Genomic DNA, 16,663 nt, shown 5'->3' with positions numbered 1-16,663 from the left:
TATCATATGCTCGTTCTATCTCTATTGAGATGATCATAAGATCAACTCTCCTTTATTCATTTTCTCCCCAGGCTCTTACAGAATATAAAGTTTCCAAATGTACCTTAAAATCTTCCTGGAATATACCTTAGGAAATGATGACTCCTCTAGATTGGGATCTTCCCAAATTATCTGGCGTTTCTATCATTTCCCTCCCCATTCTAGACCTGGACCCTTTGAATGCTGTACTCTCTTGGGAGGACAACTCACTCTTACATAATGAGGTCTGCTTCCAAATCTCAGTGTCTGAATTATTAGCTTTATGCTCGAAGTCCTTCAGGACTTTGAGGATTCAAAATGCTTCTCTTTCCCAAAAAGCCCATGCTTACAAACAAAATTTTAGTTTAAAAATTATTATACCAGGGCTTCCCTGGTGGCACAGTGGTTGAGAGTCCGCCTGCCGATGCAGGGGATGCGGGTTTGTGCCCCGGTCCGGGAAGATCCCACATGCCGTGGAGCGGCTGGGCCCGTGAGCCATGGCCGCTGAGCCTGCGCGTCCGGAGCCTGTGCTCCGCAACGGGAGAGGCCACAACAGTGAGAGGCCTGCGTACCGCAAAAAAAAAAAAAAAATTATTATACAATTTTACAGTTTTATGAGCCAATTTTAGAAGTAAAAAGTGAAGGCTTTGACTTCTCGTTTTCAGAGTTTGGTCCTCTGTTGGGACAGCAAACCTCAGCCTCAAAATGCAATATTTCTAAAGTTAAGTGCCCAGGAAGCAAAAATGAATTACTGAGGGCAAAACATAGTTAATTTTTTCAAAATACTGTACTGCTATTTGTTCACTGACTTGAATGGTGATAAAAGTAGGAGGGGGATCCAGGTAGGAATGTACTGAAATTGTCCAGGTGACAAATGAAGGTGGTCTGGAGAGAGAGCAGTGGAGAGAAATGATTGTGTTCAGGGGATATTCGGGAAGTCGAACCAATTAAACTTGAGCACTGAGGCTGGGGAAGGAGTCGTGGATGGTGCCTGAGATTCTGAATAGATGGTGGTCCCACCTTCTCAGACAGAGTTGATGTTAGAATATGGTGAGTTCAATTTTGGACCCAGTTAGGTTGAGGTGCCTGGAGAGACATCCGTGGGCTTATTGCTGATGAGCAGCTGTGTGTGCATGCCTAGAGCCCCAGGGAAGGAGCCTGGGCTGTAGGTAAAATCTGGCAGTGAACTTATAGGTGTTCACTGAAGCCATGGAAGTATATAGATTGGAGGATCCAGGGAAAGAGCACAGAGTGAAAAGAATGAAACGTTCAGGGCTGAACCCTGTGGAATTTCACCTTTAAATTAATAATACATTTAAGCACAAAAAAATCAGGTTACCAAACTGTATATACCATGTTGTATATTTTTGGATAAAAAAATCATATGTTTATGCACAGGGTTGATCTGCAGTGGGTATATACCCGATAGTGTAACAGTCAACAAACCTTGTTTGGAGTCTCGTTGTAACAGTATTTTGCGTATTGCTTGTTTATATCTTTTTGTAAAAAAGACTGGAAGGACAAACAGTAGTTCTCTCTAGTTGATGGGATTAAGGATAACTTCTCTTTTTTCTTTTTCTATTTCTTTATATTTTCTAGACTTTTGGCTAAGAACATGTCTTTAGTGCTTTGTTTCTAGTATTTGACTTTAGTAAGTTTAGTAAGGATGATGTGTCCCTGTTTAAAAAAATAAGGATTTTGCGGGATTGGGGGTGGGCGATGGGAGAGAGAGATGGATTGGGAGTTTAGGATTAGCAGATGCAAACTATTAAAAGTAGGATGGATAAACAGCAAGACCCTACTGTGTAGCACAGGGAACTATACTCAGTATCCTGTGATAAACCAGAATGGAAAAGAATATGAAACTGAGTCACTTTGCTGTACAGCAGAAATTAACACAGCATTGTAAATCAACTAGACTTCAATAAAATTTAAAAAATAAGGATTTGGGGTTAGATTCATGATTCTAAAACATAACTGATCATCAAAATCAGCTGAGGAACTTTTGTACGATGACTATTCAGGCCCTGGACTAGAGGCACAGAGTCTGGGTCTCTGTATAGGTGACTCAGTCACCAGTGTTATCCCAAGTCACTAATTGTTGATGAGATTGGGTAATTTGTGGGCTAAATATTTTCTAATGTCCACTCTACACATTTCATGAGAATGGGATGTAAAAAACATTTGGCCAAAGAAGGAGGGTTTAATTTGTAAATATTAATTGCCCTAAATGATAAAAATAGCTAAGAAACTTAAATTTTTTGACTGAAAGTCAAATTAGGAGATGACTATCCCCATCACAAAGAGATTCAGTGTGAGATTTCTTTAAATAGTGTCACTCTCAAGTTTACAGAAATATGTGGATGGATTAGTCCCTATTTTTCAGGAGTATATCTGAAACTTGAGCTCTAGAGCCAGACCCACTGGAATCAAACAGTAGTTCCAAGTCAGCTGGAATCCCTAACACAGAAGGGAAACATCACCTGGCATCTGGGATGATCTGAAATGAAGAGCCAGACCATTCATAAGAGGTGCAGAAAAAGGTTTTATGTTCTCCAAACTGAATTTTAAATACCATGAAAAAACATTAGATTTTAGCTAAAAAAAACCTAGCGAGACAAAAATCTGTTATTTTGTGTCAAATACAGTAAACTGAAACAATTTAATAGGATGGCTCCAACAACAAAGGCATTAACAAGTCAGGAGAGAAAACATAAACATTTTGGCTTGATGGGTACAGAGCTGGAGGGGGAGACTTCGGCACAGTCTGGCTGTACAGAAGCATCACCAGGACAGCTTACCTACCCAGATCAATTAAATGAGAACTTCCAGGCCTGGGGCCTTGGCATTGGACTTTTTAAAAAGTTCCTCCAGGTTATTCTAATGGGCAGTCAGGATGGAGAACCTCTGAATCCAAGTGCACTTTTAACTGGTTATAGTGCCCTGTCTTACTTCCTGAGTCCATCCATTTCTGGAGTTCCTGCTCTATCCTTTGGTAGCAGAGGGAGGCCCAAGTCTAGGGGCTTAGAGTTGGGACCAGAGGCAGCTTCATGGACCTGTGCCATGTGTTGTCACACCAGGGTCCATGCTCAGAGGACCCCACACTTGGCTTAATGCTCCACCACTGTGGTCTTGAACTTGCTGACAGTTTTGTCTATGACCTTCTGACTGGAAGTGAAGTCTGATGGCACAATGGGACATGCCCAGGAGCAGAAGAGGTACAGGTTGCCCCACTGGCACATTGCATTCACGATGCCCCATGAGCACAGAACTCTGGTAGAACCGGGATGCCTGGCATTTAGTGAGAGTCCACGTGTGCACAGGGGAAGCACAACTGAATGATCAAGGACACTGGGCCGCCGAAAGGCCATGCTTTCCGTGTGAGCCAGAGCTTGCTTCAAATGCAGAAAGGTGGCAATGGCCTTGTAAATATCATGATGGACTACAGAACCTTGCTGTGTCCTTTCTTATTTATGTTACTTCTCTGGAGCAGCCAACCATTTATGCTGACAATGATGACTTAGGAGGAAAGGAAAAGCTCTTTTCCTTTTGTCCTTCCTCACTCTTCAGTAAGCCAAAGGTGAGAGAGTTGGTAGAATGGGCAGGTATCAAAAAGTGAAACAGAAATAGTTGAGTTACTACCGGGCAGTGTTTCTGCTATTCTGGTAAGATTGCTACGAAAGACAGTGTGTGCAAATCTGGTGCCTCTGCACGTGAGTTAAATGCCCTTACGTTTGCATTTAAAACTGCCAATACACAGTATAAAGATTAATGATCAAATGTACACTAACAATTTAAAATTTTAGTTCCTTTCATTAGCACAACATTAAATAGCCAATCACACTATGACAAGTCAAGAGAGAGACTTCAGGAGAAAGGAAAAATACTTTTTTCTTGCTTTTTGAACAAAGGACCCCCAATTTTCGTTTTGTACAGGCACCTGAAAATTGCGTAGCTGGCCCTGATGGGAAGTCATCTATGCACAGAAGTGCCCCCCTACCTACTTGCCCACCCCCTAACACAAGCTCCGAGGAGCCTGGCCTGAAGGACCACAGGTACACAGCACCCCACCCCCGCCAAGAGCTGAGAACTGCTCTGGGGGAGACCTGACCCCACCGAAGATGCTGAGACTTCAGCTCTGTGGCTGGAATCCTGACCGACTGTTTCCAGACGGTCCAGGCTGCCGTCAGAGGAGGATAATGAACACTTCCTTCTGAGGATGAGCTAAGCACAGGCAGGAAGGACGATCATTAGCAGCTCTCCTGTGGATACACTCAGGCCAGCAAAAACGTCTGCAGACAAGTAATTCGACTGGGTGTGTTTTGACAATAAACTCAAACCAGACAGAAGTTGGATGGGGAGGGGAGAGAGCATGCAGAGGGAGAAGCCGTGAACTATACAGGAGAAAATAACTATTTTCCTTCAGACTCGTTGCCCCAGAGATGAGCTGCCGAGTGCAAGCTTCCTGGGGAGACGGTGCGGTCTTATGGGAGGCACCCTGGGCTGAGTGTCAGGCACTGAGCACACCAGCCCATCTCTGCTGCAGACCAGCTGGGCCACCCAGGGCAGTGGTGTCAGCCTTGCTCATCCTCTGTGCACATGCTTCTGAGATTTCTATAACCCAGAACTTATCCGTATGCTTAGGAGGGATGGATGGGGAGGGACCCCTGAGCCTCAGCCATCACCTTCCTGCCTTACGTCAGACTAGAGGGTTGCCAGGGAAACAGCCCTCGATTTGGGAGTAAATGGGTGAATGTGCCCATGGACCAGTCATACTGAGGACAGGGCTGTCCCCCGGGGAACCGGCAGGAGGGGGCCAAGTCTGCATTATGGATCTGTCAGACATCTGCTGTAATTCATGAAAACCGTAAGCTCATTTCATGTTGAGCTCTAGCTGTCTGGACTCATTTTATCTACTTTTAGAAATCCACAGATTAGCAAGTGCAGTCAAACATGTTGTTCAGGTATAATAAGGTCAGTTGCCAGGGAACTGAAGAGTGTAGACTAATATCCATCGTGGTTCCTGACACGTGGGGCTCGTGTTGCCGGCTCTGAACCTCACTCGCAAGAGCGCTGCTTACAGGGATGTCTGTGTCTTTGGTCTTTGCTGAGGACTTTCCTTACTGTGGAAGCCCAGAGCATCACTTTGGCTTGTGTCATTTATTTATTTCTGAGGCAGTTATCTTCAAAGTAGAGATTTGAACCTTGTACACGAAAATCCATTCATCAAACACTGTGAAGTAAGAATCTGCTGTATGCAAGGAAGATTTTTATTCTGAGATTGTGGGCCATTGAGAAGATGTCTAAGATGGTCTTTGTCATAAAGCAGTATTTCTCAGTCTTTTTGTCCTTATTGATCTCTTAAGGAGAAAAATGTTAATTTAAATTCTCCCGCACCAAAAGGAATTAAGTCATCAGGAACAAGATTTCATCGGGAGGGTGGAGGTTTGAAGAACCACAGACCGTTGAGCTAGCTAAAAAAAATTTTTTTTTATTACTCTTTATTTTATTTATTTATCTTATTTTTGGCTGCGTTGGGTCTTTGTTGCTGCGCACGGGCTTTCTCTAGTTGCGGCGAGTGGGGGGCCACTCTTCGGTGTGGTGTGTGGGCTTCTCATTGCAGTGGCTTCTCTTGTTGCGGAGCACGGGCTCTAGGTGCGTGGACTTCAGGAGTTGTGGCTCGTGGGCTCAGTAGTTGCGGCTCGTGGGCTCTAGAGCGCCGGCTCAGTAGTTGTGGCGCATGGGCTTAGTTGCTCGGCAGCATTTGGGATCTTCCCGGACCAGGGCTTGAACCCGTGTCCCCTGCACTGGCAAGCAGATTCTTAACCACTGCGCCACCAGGGAAGTCCCTAAGATTTTTTTTGCATACTACCCAAGAGCCAGTTTTCCTGGTTGGTTGGAGGCAATATGGTCCCCACTGAGAAAGCATCCCATAAAGGACCCGTTGGTAGGATCCACTTGGAAGAGAGACATGAGGAGGCAGATGAGCTAATACAAGCCCAAAGTTTGGAATCTGATATCCTGGGCTGTCTTGGCACGAGTACTTCTGGTCCCCAATCTCCTTACTTGTAAAAATGGTCCAATGATGGTACCTTCCTCATAGTGTTATGTGAGGATTAAGTTAGATAATACTTACACAGGACTTAAATGTCTGGAATGAAGTAAGCACTAAATCAATCGTAGTTTGGGACCAAAACCTGTATTTGTTATCTGTTGATGCATACTAAATTGCCCAAACTTAGAACAGCAGATATTTATGATCTCAGGGGGTTTCTGAGGGTAAGGAATCAAGGATGAGCTTAGCTGTGTGGTTGCAGATAAATGGAACTGCCTTGGAGATGGTCGTTTTTAGCACTGCTAGGCTATATTTTAACTGGCATAAGGACAGCACATCAAAACTCAGCATAATTTCCATAAAGACATTGTTGAGGATTTTATTCGTTCTAGGACATGTGTTCTGTCCTGTTTTTGAGGACCTGTTGGAGAAAAGTATAAGAAATAGCTGTGCTTTCTGGGAGCATGTGGTTTAGGAGTGCCCCTTAAGGATGCTCCAAATTATGCAATAATCTGATTTCACTCTTCATTTTGGAACTAGCAAATGTAGAAAGCAAATGTACAAGGGCTGTATAATACGTATGTGTATTAGCTTCACGCCTGACTCTCCTGGATGTCCCTGTCCTTTTGCTTTCCCTTTTCTGTCTCTTCTTCTTCTACTCTTCGGTTTTATTTTATATATTCTTGTAAGCTTCCTTAAAGCCTGTCTAGAACAAGACATTAATACATAAATAAGTAAACAAAGCACTACCTATAGTAATTATATGTATATGTACATAAATACAGATAATCTAAGAAGGATACATTTAAAAATATGTTAGTCACATTTAAAATTGAAGTGAAAAATAATGCCATTTGCAATAGCCTAAAGATGTGAAACTGTTAAAAGAAAACAAATTATATGCAAGACTTCTATGTTAAAAAATACAAAATATTGCTGAGGGAAAATGAAGAAGACATGGATTAGAAGACTGAATATTATGAAGATGGTAATGACCCCCCAAACTGATATAAAGACTCCACACAATTCCAATCCAAATTACACCAGGCAATTTTGGTAGCAATTGACATGCTGATTTTAATTTTATATTAAAATGTAGAGGACTTAGCATAGTCCAGGGAATTTTATGAAATAAGAAAACTGGAAGACATAGACTACTAGATTTCAATATTCACTCTACAGTAACCAAGGCAGCATGGTAGTGGAGCAAGTGTAGAACTATAGATCAGTGAACCAGAGAAGAATCCAGAAATAGACCCCACCCCAATATAGGCCAAGTGATTTTAAGTAAAATCACCAAGGTAGTTCACTGGGGAAAACAGGCTTTTCAATAAATGGTGCTGAAACAATTAGCTACCCATCTGTCAATATACAAATATGTAGATTGATAGATGGATGGATAGATGGATATATAGATAGATAGATAGGTGATAGATGATAGATAGATGATAGAGATAGAGATAGATGGATAGATGGATGGATAGATAGGTAGATAGATAGATAATCAACCCTTATTTCAACGATACTTAAAAATGAACTCAAGTTGGATCATAGAACTCAATGAAAGAGCTAAAACTAAAACTTTAGGGAAAAAATGGGAGAAAATCTTTGTGACACAAAAAGCACAAATCACAGAAGAAAATATACTCACATGTATGTTGGCCTCCACAGTTTAAAGCTTTTGTTCTTCAAGAGACATGGTTAAGAAAATCAAAAGACAAACACAGGCTTGCTTTTTTAGTAACATTTGAACCCTCAGACATTGCTGGTAGGAATGTAAAATGGGGGAGCCAGCTTTTTAGTAAACAATCCGTTTCTTATAAAGTTAAGCATATACTTACCATTCCACCCAGCCATTCCTCTCCTAGGCATCTACCCAGGAGAAATGAAAACACATGTCTACACAAACCCATGAATGTTCAAAGCAGCTTCATTCATCATAGCCCAAAGCTGGAAACAAGCACATGCCCACTAACTGGTGAATGGATGAAAAAATTGTGAGAATGGATACCCCGGTTTCTTGCCTTAGTATAGGATGAGCCTGAGGTGTGGTCCGCATCCACTACCTGAGGTCCTCATGGGACTGTCCTGGTTGCCTGCATAAGAGCCTGTTCATCACCTCCCCCTGCACTGGCTTCCCTGCCATCCTTGTCACTCTTGCTTCCTACCCCCAGCCACGTGTCCCGGCTCATGCCCAAATAAACCACTTGCACTTGCACCCCTGTCTCAGGATCTGCGGTGATGCAGCCCAAGACGGTTCTGACTGGGAGCTCTGGTTTGCTTTCAAAGCATTCTTCACCCCATAACTACCCCTAAGGGAAGTCTGGGGTTGGACTCCTCGATGGCTTTTCAAATGGGGTATGGCTGTGGTCACGGTGAAGACTGAAGTGCCAGGTGACACGTGGGAACAGGAGTTTGCAGGCTTTGCCCCCAGTGGAAATCTGCCACTGTAACTAGGGCTTTGGAACCCACCCTGTCACCCCTGTACATGTGACATTAGACATGTAACATTTAGGTTAACATGTGACATTTAGGTTAACACTAAAACCGGGAAGGAGGTGAGCTGTGCACTCTACCTTCCTCTGGAGAGAAATGGCCTTGTCTTTCACTGGGTATAATAATCACAGACAGAGATTCATTATGACACATTTAAGTACTTAAAAATTGTCGAGTATCTACCGTGTGCCTGGCACTCTACTAGACACCGTGAGACCAAGAATTGAAAGAGGAGGAGATAAGCCTGGTAAACGAGACAAAAAAGCAAAATCAAAATTTGAAGCACGTAGAGAGGCACAGGGTGCTACCTGTCAACTGAAAAAAAGCACAAAGTGAGAGTTGTGAGTTGAGTTTTATTGGGGGCAAAATGAGGACTATAGCCTGGGAGCAGCCTCTCAGAGAGCTCTGAGGACCTGCTCGGAGGAGGTGGGGAGGTCAGTACGTATGTGGGTTTGGTGAAGGGGGTGCAATCAAGCACACATATTGGCAGAGGCTGGCTGCTGGCCTCGTGAAGGTCACTGCTGGTCACAAGGAAAGGATGTTTCTGTTAGTGATTTGAGCGCTTTTCTAGATGTGAGAAGATGCAAGAAATTGGGCTCATAAAATCTTCTCCTGAAAATATCTTACTATCTGAAGACCTGTTCTGACAGTTTTCCCAGGGCACAGTGTCTCATTCCTGATCTCCACCCTGAAGCCCTTTCAGGGGGTGTTGAAGGTCAGAGACTGCTGTGGCCAGCGACTTTATTCTTCTAGATTGTAGGGGCCCAGTTTTAGTCGGCACAGCCTAGGTATGAAGGGAGGATGGGGGAGACAGAGGGCTCTTTAGCAAAGCTCAAGCTGATTTTTGAAAGGTAAAGAGGAGCTTATCAGGCAGAGAAAGGGAAGGGCACTTAGGCAGACAGAATAAAGTGTGCAAAGGCACCGAACATCAAGAGCAGGGCACGGTCAGCCGTGCGAAGTCTGCAGAACAGCTGGAGGGGAGAGGTTTTGTTCTGACCAGCAAATGGTCGAGGAGAAGGGGGTTCAGGTGGGCCCAGATGGTGTCACCCAGCCATCGCTTCTGAGATGCAGGTACATGGCATGTGTGGTCACCCAAGAGGCCAAGTAGAAAGGTGAATTTCCCAGTGCTTGGGGTGGGACCAGGGAACTCATGTCCTCGGGCCTGGAGAAGCTTGGAAACCCCTCTCGCGGCTGTCACCCCTTTTCTCAGACCCACCTGTACCGTCTCCCTACAGCTGCCACTCAGATGACCCCAGCTCTGGTTCTCTCCTGCACAGAAAGAGACAGACTCTCCGTACATCTTTCAAGATTTGTGAACAGTGACAGGGTCTTGGCCGCCGTTTCCTCGTCTGTCAAGCCACACACTTGGCTCTGCATGAGGAGGATTGTAAAACTGATGTGACCATTACTGACCATCTCCCCTTTGCTTCTGACCACGTCAGTAGCCTCTGCCAGATGGCCACGATGTGTTTTACACAATCATAGCAGTTTTGCCTGCCAAAGTACTTAGCTGTGGTATTTATGGAGTTAAGGAGATTATCTCCTCAATGCTAGTGTTAGGCAGGTACCAGTGCTACCCAATCAGATTCCTTGGCATCAGGGCGGCTTCTCGAAAAGGTGATGCAGGGGTCGAGAGGCCCCAATTCTGACATTTTCTCCAGCTTAAAAGATGCCCACACACATGTCATCTGTACATGGAGAAGCAGGGTCCCAGAGAGAAGCCTGAGCTTCCACAGCCACCAAGCTCTCCAATCTATCTCTGCTTGGCCTTTGAAAAATTACAAAGAAGCTTTGGGGTTTGTTCTGTTCTGTTTTGTTTTATGGGGTTTTTTTGCACGGTGAGGTAAAAGTGAGGGTCAAGACGCTGGAAGCGAACAACTTATCTTTTCACTTCTCTGCTCAAAAAGATGGATGCCAAAGGATCCACGTTTTCATCTCTCCTCCCTCTTTCCTCCCCTGAGCTAATCCTTACACTCAGGGATATAAAGATAAACACTGATCCAGCTGCCAAGAAACTTGCAGTGTCTTCAGAGAGAAACACAGTGCAAACAAAAGCACCAAGCTGTCCTCCTGCCCTTGTGGAGACCAGGAGCATGACTTGGACGCCACTAGAAATGCAGAGTCCCAGGCCCAGCCCACAGCCCTGAATCCGAACCTGCCTTGTAACTGGATCTCCAGGTGACTTGTACGGATGTTGAAGTTTGAGAATTATCCTGTGCTTTCAAATCAGGAGGCTGTGGGAGAATGAAGGATTCTGGAATAAGAGACTGCAAAGCAGGTTCTATGGAAACAAGCCACCAGCTTTGACAAAAGCTTAATATAAACCAGGTAAGTAGAAGAGAGACTGGAGAACAAGACATACAGAGCCTGGGTGGGATTGTAGAATCAAGGGAGAGTTCTGGGACGAAAGCAAGAGCATCCAGATTCTAGTTTCAGAACTCGTCTCTAATCACTTTTTTTCTTTTTATAAATGTGTTTATTTATTTTTGGCTACATTGGGTCTTCATTGCTGAGCACAGGCTTTCTCTAGTTGCGGCGAGCAGGGGCTACTCTTTGTTGCGGCGTGCGGGCTTCTCATTACAGTGGCTTCTCTTGTTGTGGAGCACGGGCTCTAGGTGCATGGGCTTCAGTAGTTGTGGCACGTGGACTCAGTAGTTGCGGCACGTGGGCTCTAGAGCGCAGGCTCAGTAATTGTGGTGCACGGGCTTAGTTGCTCCGTGGCATGTGGGATCTTCCCCGACCAAGGCTTGAACCCATGTCCCCTGCATTGGCAGGCGGATTCTTAACCACTGTGCCACCAGGGAAGTCATCTAATCACTTTCGAAACATGTGATATTGGACAAAAATCTCAGCTTTTTATCAGTAAAATGCAGATCATGATATCTGCCCTGCTAACTTCAGAAGGTGCTTGTAAATGTCATATCTGTTCACATACAGGAGAAAGAATTCTAAGTGGCAAAGTGCTTACAAATGTAAGTTTTAATTAAGAAACTAGACAAATGGGCAGGAATTGATGGTCACACAGCTTATATTACAAGCGATATACTGAAAGAGTTGACCAAGTTGAATCTAGTCCCTGCTCTTCAAACATCTAGAGTATCTCGGGAATCAAAGATCTGAGCCCAACTCGAGTTTCTGATTCAGTTGCTCTGGGGTGGCAGCCAGGAATTTGCATTTCTAGAATGTTCTGCCTTGATATCAATGCTGCTGGCCCAGGAAGCACACTTTGAGAACCACTCTTCTCCTATTCATAAGATGAAAAGAAACATTTACCAGGGTTTGAGGACAGTCTGGTTTTCTATCCTTTCATTGAAAACGTATCTTCTGATAGTTCTTCACCTTAAGACTGAGTCGTGGAAGGAGACCCCTTTGGGCTTCTAAGGTTGACCTGTGGCATCGTAGGGCAAGGAAGCTGTGTAAGGGAGTGGGAGAGAAGGAGCAGGACCCCTGAGCAGTAAAACAGGTTGGGAGCACATGGTGACCATTGTCTAAGCCAGGACTGCGTCCCTAGAGACCCATTGTCAAAGTCAGGACTTTAATAACAAGTATGTGTCACCTGTACTTGTTATTATAGTTGTTATTACAGCAAAGGTAGGCGTCTTGCCTGGGAAGATGGTGAATTATTTCAGTGCTGGGCGCTCACTTATGAAACTGGGCTCAGAAAAGTCCTGAGAATGCTGGTCTGTGGTTGGCGAGATGCCTGTTGGGCATGGAGGAGAGAAGTCTGTTGAGGGTCTTTGTCTGTGTGTGAGCTTGTTGCCCTCCTCTGCTGTTCCCCAGGAAAGCAAGCTCTTCCACAAGCATCCTACGATAGCACAGAGAAGTGACAACTACAGTCAGGTGAGTGGTCACATCCTGTGTCCCTGACCAGAGGTCAGATGTCCTTACCACTCCTCAGAAGAAATTATAGTTCATTGACCCAACTATTTAAATCATTGGCAATTAAGAATGAGAAGCAGGAGGTGAAAACTTTGCTGGCTGAGGGAGCAGTGACTCTGCTTCCCAGTAATGAATGACCTTGGGGCCAATAGACTTGGTGTCTTCAAACCCCGGGGGACTAAGCTTCAGCAGATGTATTAAATGGGTTTACAGACCTCCGCAAGTAGCAGAGGGACAAAGGACTGGAGGATTCCCTTTCATCATCCCAAAGATCCACAGGAAACTGTCAGTCCCTTCCTCCAGAAAGCAGAAGGAAGGCTAAGAAAGATGATATTTATGCATTTCATTTGTGAAGGGATGGGTAACTTCTACTCAATAAGCCAGAAAGTCAGAAAAGACATCCTAGGATGTCTTGAAGGCCCCGCTCCTTACCAGACTGAGACGTTCAGGAAGAACCTTCTTGGCAGAGGGTTGCTACTGAAAAATCACGAGCCTTCTCTCTTGACTCCTGTCTGTCTCCAAAAGACTGGTTTTCACCATGTGGTTCCCAAACCAGTATCATCAACATCACTTGGGAACTTGGTTAGAAATGCAGATTCTAGAGCTCCACCCAAGAGGTACTGAGTTGGAAGTTCTGGGGCTGAGGTCCAGTGATTTGTATTTCTATTTATTTATTTATTTTATTTTTTAACGTCTTTATTGGAGTATAATTGCTTTACAATGGCGTGTTAGTTTCTGCTTTATAACAAAATGAATCAGCTATACATATACATATTTCCCCATATCTCTTCCCTCTTGCGTCTCCCTCCCTCCCACCCTCCCTGTCCCACCCCTCTAGGTGGTCACAAAGCACTGAGCTGATCTCCCTGTGCTATGCGGCTGCTTCCCGCTAGCTATCTCTTTTACATTTGGTAGTGTATATATGTATTTTTAAAGTGTTCTAGATGATGCTGTTACTCACCCAACTTTGAGAACAGACTCCGAGATTAGGTTCCACTCTCAGCCTTTGTACATCCTTGCAACGTCATATAATATTTAGCCATTAAGGATGCTGCAGTACAGGGAGATCAGCTCGGTGCTCTGTGACCGCCTGGAGGGGTGGGATAGGGAGGGTGGGAGGGAGGGAGACGCAAGAGGGAAGGGATGTGGGAACAGATGTATATGTATAATTGATTCACTCTGTTATAAAGCAGAAACTAATTTTTTAAAAAAAGATGCTGCAGTAGATAGATATATATGTACACAGAAAATATTCCAGCTCACCCTCTCCTGCTCTTTGAAAGAAGCAGTGCCCTGTCCCTTCGAGAATGTGGGGCCAACAGCAGCACATCCCTGGGGCGCCCCTGATTTTGGGGAGGAAAGAAACCCTTACTTCCTGAGGTCAGGGTAAGAAGGCAGATGGTACCAAACCCTCTCCAAATTCTATTCCCAGTAAATTGCAGAAAGGTGGTACTGAGAAAATGCAGAAGTGGATTTGCTTTTTACGCAGTGGCAGTTAAACTGCTAAATCAAGACAGACACGGGATAACTTACATTGTTTTACTGTTTTATTTGGTGAAATTAGCAAGAACTTCTCAAGTTTGACTTGCCTGCTACTTGGGTACTCATTCGTTATTTTCAAGTTCACAGTGACTTGGCTGGCACTCCAGGAGGGACACGTACTTCTCTACCTGTGACGACAACCAGGGCTCCAATGTGATTCTCCAAGGCTGGACGACCACAGTCCTGAGCCATTGTCATTGGATCTGTTCCTCCAGTGAGAGGGCGGCATCCAGGCTGACTCACCACATCCCCATACCTGGCGCTCCTGGTGTCCAGGGCTGTGCCCTGGAAAGGCAGCTGGCCTGATGGGCCTCTACCACCCATGGCCCTGGGACCTTGGCAGGACTTTCTGAGGCTGAATCAGCAACTTAGGTCTCATGAACACAAAGCTACGAGCTAACCCCCTAGTCAAAGGTGTTTCTTGTAAAGTCAGCCTGAGTCTAGATGCCTGGTTATCACTTGGCTGGGCTGGAGGGAGTCCCTAGGGGCCTTCTGTGATCACAAAAGGGAAATGTGACAGCCCGAACTGGAGACCACCCCTCCCTTAGAGGAGGACCCCGGCCCAAGTAACCTTGCCTCTCGGGATTAGCTGTACTTGGTTTCCCCTCTCCCACCGCCCCTACCATAATTGTACAAAGGAAAGTCGTGGAGAAAATCACCCCCAGCCCCTTCCCAATCTCTTGTACACACTAGAAACACTATTTATTGGGGTCCAGTCTATGAGAATGCACCCCAGTTCCATAGATGCTCAATCAGTAAAAGAAAGGGTGGGCTTCCCTGGTGGCACAGTGGTTGAGAGTCCGCCTGCCAATGCAGGGGACACGGGTTCGTGCCCCGGTCCGGGAAGATCTCACATACCGCGGAGCGGCTGGGCCCGTGAGCCACGTCTCTGAGCCTGCACATCCGGAGCCTGTGCTCCGCAACGGGAGAGGCCACAACAGTGAGAGGCCCGCGTACCGCAAAAAAAAAAAAAAAAAAAAGAATGGAAAACAACTGATGTCCAACGAGTCAAAACTGGACCCACCATTTCCCAGGTGGGGCCTCTTAGACAAGTCACTTAGCTTCTTTAAACGTCAATTTCCTGGCCTTTAAATGGGGTTAATAAACCAGCTCCTCCAGGGTTGCCATAAACATTTTAAAACATGCCACGTGAGAGCGCCTAGCACATCCTGAACAGGCCCTGTGTAGATGAACCAACCAGGCATTGACAGATAACATGGGTTTTCCGGGCTCTGCAGTGGTGAATTGATCAGAGCTGTCCAGAGCCTGGGGTGGGAAGTCTGCTTAGGCTAATTGAACAGAGACCCCTGTCTCCTGTGCTCTTCTGTTTTCCAATGGGACTAATAGAGAGAAACAAGTTAATGAAAAGAAAACATTTCCTGGTGAGCGCTCCTCAGACACCTGAGGGTGGTTGCAAGGTTGAGAAAGGAAACAACTTCATGTCAGTTGGAAAGGTCAGGAATCAGGAGAAGCAAAACAGTCTCCAGACAAGAGGCAGTCCCTGGGAAGCCATGAGTGATAGTAGCCTGAGGCTGTTCACCCGGTGTGAAAAACAGGAAGGGCCCTGGGAGACGTGAAACAATCCTCCTCTAAGCTCGGCCTCCATTTCCTCGTGTCCTCCTCCTGGAAGGCTAACAGATGACTTCAAAGTGATTCATGGGTGTGAGTCCACCGAATTCCATACTAGGTAGTTTTCTTCCCAGGAACCTAATGAAAAAGTGAGTCTCAGCCATGTTCAGGTTCGAAAGGACGGCTGCTGTGGTTCCTAAAACCTACCAGGTCATAACTTCAAAATGATCATAGGAAACCCAGGATGTCAACCTTCAGGGTAACAAACATTGTGTGGACATTGGAGCCAGGCAGGAAGATGGCTAGAGACAGATCTCCCCACAAAATACCAGGCTAGTTCTAATGGGAAGAATGGTGAATTTAGGGTGGAGAAACCTGCAAGACACCAACGTGGTTAGGTGATCGAGGCTAAGATTACTGATGACAGCATGTTTTGGTGTTTGGGCTGTAACAAAAATACCATAGACTGCGGGGCTTAAACAACAGATATTTATTCTCACAGTTCTGGTGGCTGGAAGTCCAAGATCAAGGTGCCAGCAGATTCAGTGTCTGGTGAGAGACGTCTTCTAGGTTTGCAGATGCTGCCTTTCTGCTGGGTCCTCACATGGAGAGGAGAGTGAGACACAGAGAGACACACAGAGAGAAAACCCTTCTGTCTCTTCTTGTGAGGACACTAATACCCTCATAAGGAACCTGCTTTCATGACCTCATCTAAACTTACTTTCCAAAGGCACCACCTCCTAATACCACCACACTGTGATTTAGAACTTCAACATGGGAATTTTAGGGGGCCACAAACATTCAGTTCATAACACGGCATGAATGGAGATTATGTTTCCCCTGAGGAAAGGCAGAGAAGAGCCAGGATCCCTTCTGGGGAATTCTTACCAAGAGTATATATATGACCAGAGTCTGATCATGAGGAAATAGGGAAATAACTCAGGCAGAGGGTTCTCCAAAGAATGAAAGGCTTGTGTACTCTTTAAGACAAAGACATGATAGACAGGGAAAGACCAAGGAACGATTTCAGACTGAAAGAGACAATGAGACACAACAGATAAAAGTGATGTGTGGGGCTTCCCTGGTGGCGCAGTGGTTGAGAGT

Source organism: Mesoplodon bidens (assembly GCF_964165515.1).
Source record: "Mesoplodon bidens genome assembly, chromosome: 19".
Taxonomy (NCBI): domain Eukaryota; kingdom Metazoa; phylum Chordata; class Mammalia; order Artiodactyla; family Ziphiidae; genus Mesoplodon; species Mesoplodon bidens.
This window is presented reverse-complemented; position numbering follows the sequence as displayed.